We start from the raw sequence: 7054 nt of genomic DNA, 5'->3' as shown, positions 1-7054 counted from the left end.
GGTGCCCTCTGACACGTCACCCTCAGAGCTAGACTGTGAAACCATACATGCATATTAATAATTTGCCCTTTACTTATATTGTTGACAGGGATGAGGCCTGCCTGTGCCCATCATTTCAAAGTGTCAAAGAAACTAAGCAGGAGGAGTGTTTTGTTTGTGAGCTGCAATGCCATGTATGTCTACTGTTGGTTGTAAGTATGTTGGCAGCTCTGTAATGCATTTCACATACTCACCTCCCCCTTAAACTATACAAACACGCCCATGACATGATGTGTATTTAAGACAAATAAATCCTCACCTCACTCCTCTCGTCACACCCCCAAAATCCTCATAAGGGTCCATAGTCAATTCTTGTTCAGACCTCTGTCACCCTATTCTTGATTGGGCTGAAAGTAAATAACGATTGTTTTCTTTGTTAACTGGGATGTGGCTCTCATATCCTGTTTCAAGATCAATGTTTCTGTAATGGTATCCATGGTTGGCTTTGTTTGTGTAAGTTCTCCTCGCTCGTCTCCTATTGACATACACTTAAACCATGTTCTGTTGACATACACTTAAAACATCCATGTGTAAATGATGAGCACTTCTTCTAATCCATGTTTAAATAATGCCATAAAACGATAAATTAAAAACTTTGAAAGTACATTGTTATTTTATATGGTCCTAATTTGTATTTCATTTTTATTTTACCTTTATTTATCCGGCCAAGTCAATTAAGAACAAATGATTATTTACAACACTACACAGTGATGCTAAAAACTATATAATAATTACATGGTTTACATGCCTTATAAGAGGTATAATAGTTGATAGTACTATGTAACAACTACCCACACTAGTTACATTATGCTGCTATATTACCATTATGTGATACTTAATATATAGTGGGACCTTGTTAAAAGTTTTATTCTATTGCAAATTAAAAATTTAAAAATCTGGTCAGTGGGCCATAGTAAATGAGTCTATGAAAAATGTTTGCCAATATTATTTACCAGGTCTCTCTTACAAAATCTAAAAGTGACAAACCTGGTTAAATAAATCAATTAAAATGTTTTATTTTATATATGTTGGGGTAGATTGAGGTAAAATTGTATGAAACAGATGTTTGTTTCCAATTTTTTTTAAAGTATTGCTTCTAAGGAAAAAGCCTGTAACTGAGATAATGTGAGTCGAGAAGCAGGTGCAGGTGAAACAATTCATAAAATAACAAACATGAAACGAGACAGCATAACAGTGGCGATAAGGCATGAACAATACCAACTGAGGAAGGAACCTAAGTGAGTGACAGATACAGGGGAGGTAATCAGGAATGCAATGGAGTCCAGGTGAGCATCCTAATGATCTGCAGGTGCGCGTAATGATGGATGCCAGGTGTGCGTAATGAAGGATCCAGGACCAGTGGTTAGTATACGGGCGACGTTGAACTCCTGAGGGGGGAGCGGGAGTAGACATGACAGTACACACGCTCTGACGCAAGGCTCCCACCACAGGAAGTCACCGACCAGAGGAACGACCTCGAGGATGAGGAGCAGGTCGGTTTGGGCGGCGAAGGTGGAAATCATGGATGATGTTGGGATCCAGAATGTCCTCCACCGGAACCCAACACCGCTCCTCTGGGACATACCCCTCCCAGTCCACCAGGTACTAGAGCAGACAACCCATGATGCCGGCAGTCCAGTAGGGATCTGACAATATGTTGGATCCCCCTCGATGTTCAGGGGGGTGGAGGGGCGTCGTGGGGGACAGCATCAGCTAGTGGACAAGGAACCACCAGCCTGAGAAGGGAGACATGAAAAGAGGGTGAGAAACAATAGTGACTGGGAAGCTGTAACCTGTATGTCACCTCGTTGACCCTCCGGAGGACCTTGAACGGACCCACAAACTGGGGACTCAGTTTCTTGCAGGGCAGGCACAGTGGGAGGTTTCTGGTAGAAAGCCAGATGCGATCTCCAGGGTGTAACACAGGGGTCGCACTACAAGCAGTCTGCCTGCTCCTTTTGCCGGTGTACGGCGCACTGGAGTCTCACATGAGCGTCGCTCCACACCTCTTCTACGCGCTGGAACCACTCATCCACCGCAGGAGCTTCTGAACACACTGGAAGGGGGTCAACCCAGTGGAGGAGTGACGTAGCGAGTTCTGGGCGCACTCTGCCCATGGAAGGAATTGCGCCCACTCTCTCTGCCGGTCCTGACAGTGACTCATCAGGAACCTCCCCAGCTCCAGGTTCATCCTCTTTACCTGCCCATTGGACTGAGGCCGGTACCAGGAAGTGAGGCTGACCGTTACCCCGAGCTTCTCCATAAAGGTCTTCCATACCCATGATGTGAATTTAGGGGTACGGTCGGAAACGATGTCCTCCGGAAGGCCATAATGCTGGAAGACCTGCCCGAAGAGTGCTTCAGTGACCTGGATAGCAGTAGGGAGACCAGAAAGAGGGATTCAGCGACAGGACTTTAAAAATCTATCTGCAACCACCAAAATGGTTGTGAAACCGTCAGAGGAGGGGAGATCAGTTACAAAGTCAATGGATAGATGTGACCAGGGTCGCTGAGGCTCGGGAAGGGGGAGGAGCTTCCCTGCTGGAGCGTTCTCGGGGGATTTGGTTTGGGCACATATGGAACAGGTGTTGATGTAACCAGTGACATCCTGCGTTAATGTGGGCCACCAGTATTTCCCAGAGATTGATTGGGTAGTGAGAGAAATACCTGGAAATCCAGTGACGACAGCTGAGTGTGCCCAGGTCAGCTGCCGGCCCCTTATGAATGTAAATGCGCTCGGGAGAACAGTTAATGGGTGCGGGCTCCCTCTCCAGAGCCTGGCAGATGTCGACATCTACATCCCAGACCACAGGAGCTACGACTCAGGAGGATGGGATTATAGGCGCGTTCTGGACCTTCTCCCGAATCGTAGAGATGGGACAGGGCATTGGCCTTGGTGTTTTTTGAATCTGGGCGATAGGTCAGCGTGAAGTCAAACCTTCTGAAGAAAACCTAGCTTTGCGCGGATTCAGCTTCCTCGCTGTCAGTATATACTCCAAGTTCCGATGGTCAGTGAGAATGACGAATTGCTCCTTGGCGCCCTCCAGCTATTGTCTCCACTCCTCCTGGTATACCTCCGGGATCTTGGGCTGAAGAGCAACTACAGGCCTCTCAACCGTCGTGGAACCACAGGGGACAGGGAATCAGGTCAGGCATTCGGGTGACCAATCTGTAATTTTCATCCTCGACCATGAGATGGTAGGGTTATGGTGTTGAAGCCAGGGAGGCCGAGGATGATCTTGTGGACTGGTGCACTGGTAAGGAAGAAGGGGATGTTCTCCTGATGAGTGGACTCCACGGTGAGGGTGAGTGGTTGAGTGATGTGGGTGATGGTTCCGGATCCTAAGGGCCGACTATCAAGGGTTTGAACCGGCAAAGGATAGGAGAGTGGAAGGTCTAGGCCCCTTTTGTCTCCACTTCCTGTCTGAATGACGTGTCCAAAGTAAACTGCCTGTAGCTCAGGCCCTGAAGCCAGGATATGCATATAATTGGTACCATTGGAAAGAAAACACTTTGAAGTTTGTAGAAATGTTAAAATAATGTAGGAGAATATAACACAATAGATATGGTAGGAGAAAATCCAAAGAAAAACCAACCAGAATGTTTTTTCTGGAGCGACCATCCTCTTAAAAATGAAAGAGAAAAGTCATATTGAAAATTAGCTCCCTGGATGCAATTCCTATGGCTTCCACAGGGTGTCAGCAGTCTATGTCCAGGCTTTTAACTTCAAAAACGAATAAGAAATATCAGTTTTAGTAGAGGGACAAAGTCTTGGAAATTCATTACGCACCTGCTAAAATCGGTTTCCTATTGAACATATTTCTTTCTGTGTGATCCCTACCTCCATGGGTTCAGGCTCTGATTCCGAGTGTTCACTGAGGTAGGGAGAAAAGCAATGAGAGTACCGCCCACTCCCCCAATGTAGGTTATCCAGACGGATGACCATTGCAATGAGTGCGTCCAAGGTGAGGTTGAGGAGACAAAGGGCTGTGAGACACGGGTCTAATTCTGGACAAATGAAAAGGGGGATGTATACGGAGGGTGCGTGGCAACAGAAGACGAACAGCAGAGGGGCTAATGACCTTGGAGATGGGGAAAGGGTCGATAAACCGGGGAGAGAGTTTGCAAGATTCCACCCGGAGGGGCAGATCCCGGGTGGACAGCCATACCTTCTGCCCGAGACGATACCGGGGAGCCAGGGTCCGGTGGCGATCCGCTTGTCATCGAATACCTGGAGGTGGTCTTGAGAAGGTCTCGACTGGGCTCTCTTCCAGGTACAACGACAGCGGCATGGCAGAGCAAGGAAGGGTGTTGCGGGTGTTTTCGACCCCCACTAGTTGCTAACTCCAGGTGAGGGGTTGGCGGAGACCAGACAGAGCAGAGTCGTCTCCAGGTCTTGGTTGGCTCGCTCCGAGTTGCCGTTGGACTGGGGTGGAAACTGGAGTACAGGCTGGCCGACGACCCAATGAGTGAGCAGAACGCCTTCCAGAAGGGTAGCTTGGGGAGAGGAAGGAAGTGGGCGGCTTTGGAAAACCGATCCACTAAGGTCAGGATGGTGGTGTTGCCATCAGACAGTGGAGACACGTGACAAAGTCCAGGGATATGTGAGACCAGGGATGGTGAGGGACAGGTAGAAGTTGAAGGAGACCAGCCGGAGTCTTGTTCTGTGCACAGATTGTGCATGCGACGACGAAGGCTGAGATGTCAGGAACCACGGTAGGCACCAAAAGTGTTGTCACACAAAGGCAAGGGTCCGACAGGAGCCCGGGTGGAAAACAAGCCTGGAGGAGTGGGTCCACTCCAGGAACGAGGGGTGGCCCGTGTCAGGAACAAACAACCGGTTATCTGGGCACCCACCAGGGGTCGGCTTGGAACGCTGCGCCTCACGAACATGCTTCCCTATTCCGCAGCTGAGTGCCGTCTTCAGGCACGAGCTGGGAAGGATGGTCTCGGTTTCTGGGGTTGTAGCCGTGGGGCTATAGCGGCGTGACTGCTTGACATTCTTGGATCCCGGCCGGTATGAGAGGGAGAAGTTTAACTGAGTGAACAGCAGGACCCATCTAGCTTGCCTGGAATTGAGGCGTTTGGCGGTGCGGATATATTCCAGGTTTTTGTGGTCGGTCCACACAATGAACAGATGTTCCGCCCCCTCCAGCCAGTGCCTCCACTCCTCCAACACCGTCTTCACCGCGAGAAGCTCACGATTCCCCACATTGTAGGTCCTCTCCATGGCGTTGAGGCGGTGGGAGAAGAAGCCGCAGGGATGTAACTTGAGGTCCAGGCCAGACCGCTGGGACAGGACAGCCCCCACACCGACATCCAAAGCATCGGCCTCCACCACGAACTGGCGGGACGGATCAGGATACACCAAGATGGGAGCTGTGGTGAAGTGGTGTTTGCGATCCTGGTCAGCAGCTGGGGACCATGTGAATGGAACCTTGGGAGAGGTGAGTGCAGACAAGGGGGAAGCCAGGCTGCTGTAACCCCGGATAAAGCGACGATAAAAGTTGGCGAATCCCAGGAAATGTTGCAGCTGTACCCTGGACTTAGGCTGGGGCCAATCCATCACCTCTTTGACGTTCCTGGGATCCATCTGTACACTCCATGCAGTGATGATGTAACCCAGGAAGGGGATGGTGGAGTGATGGAATTCGCACTTCTCTGCTTTTACAAAAAGCTGGTTCTCCAGGAGGCATTGGAGAACCTGTTCGACATAGACCATGTGTTCTTGGGTGGAGTGGGAGAAGACGAGGATGTCATCGAGGTAGACGAAGACGAACCAATTCAACATGTTGCGGAAAACATCATTAACCAGAACCTGGAACACAGCAGGGGCGTTGGTAAGGCCAAATGACATGACCAGATACTCGTAGTGACCGCTGGCCGTGTTGAAGTCTTCCACTCGTATCCTTCCCGTATCTGCACCAGGTGGTAGGCGTTCCGTAGGTCCAGCTTGGAGAACACGGTGGCCCCCTGGAGCGGCTCGAAGGCCAAGGAGATGAGGAGTAGCGGGTAGCGGTTCTTCCCCGTGATGTCGTTGACAACCCTGCGCCGGCGGGGGAGGCAGAAGGACGGATGAACCCTGCGTCTAGGGAGTCCTCAATTTAGGTCTCCATAGCCTTTGTCTCCGGACCCGACAGAGAGTACAGTCGTCCCTGGGGCTGAGTGGTGCCTGGGAGAAGGTCAATCCCACAGTCATATGGTCGGTGCGGTGGAAGCGAAGTGGCCAGGGCCTTTCTGAACACCTCCTGGAGGTCCTGGTACACCACAGGAATGGCGGAGAGGTCTGGGGCAACTTCCGAGCCCTCAGGAATATGTCCCGGGGCGGGCTGCGCTAACTTCAGGCAATGGGTGTGGCAGAATGGGCTCCAGCCCATGATGGCACCCGCGGACCAGTCAATGAGGGGATTGAGTCGCTGGAGCCAGGAGAATCCCAATACCACGGGAACCTGAGGAAACTTATAAATGAGCAGGAATTGGATATTCTCGCTGTGGTTCCCTGACACACGTGGGTTGATGGGGGTGGTTTTGTGGCCTATAGAGCGCTCTAACGTCCATGGAAATGGAGAGGGCTGAGTGGGGATGCCCAGCTCGGATGCCAGGGTAGCGTCCAAAAAACTCTCATCGGCCCCAGAGTGGATGAGTACCCGGAGAGATTTCGACTGGTTCCCCCACAGCAGGATGGCATGGAAAGGGCTGCGAGTGAGGGGAGAGGAAAAGTTCTCCATAAGGCCCACCAGAGTACTCACTCCTTCTTGATCAGTCTGTTTTTTTTAATGGACAGGTGGCTACAGAATGTCCCGTAGCTCCACAATACGGACAGCTCTGGGTGTTGAGTCGGCGTATGCACTCAGCCGGAGTCAATCTCGCCCTGCTCAGGTGCTTGGACTCGATGTAGGCGATTCGGCACCCCTCGGTGATTCCCGAGAGAACTCAGATGACGTCGGGTTCACTCGGACATGTAGAATTTGGGGGTCTCCGGGATTCTTCAGAGGCGAGGTGGGAATCGAGGGCG

This window comes from Salvelinus fontinalis, chromosome 38 (assembly GCF_029448725.1).
Source record: "Salvelinus fontinalis isolate EN_2023a chromosome 38, ASM2944872v1, whole genome shotgun sequence".
Taxonomy (NCBI): Eukaryota; Metazoa; Chordata; class Actinopteri; order Salmoniformes; family Salmonidae; genus Salvelinus; species Salvelinus fontinalis.
The sequence above is the reverse complement of the archived record's forward strand: the minus strand, read 5'-3'. Positions refer to the sequence as shown.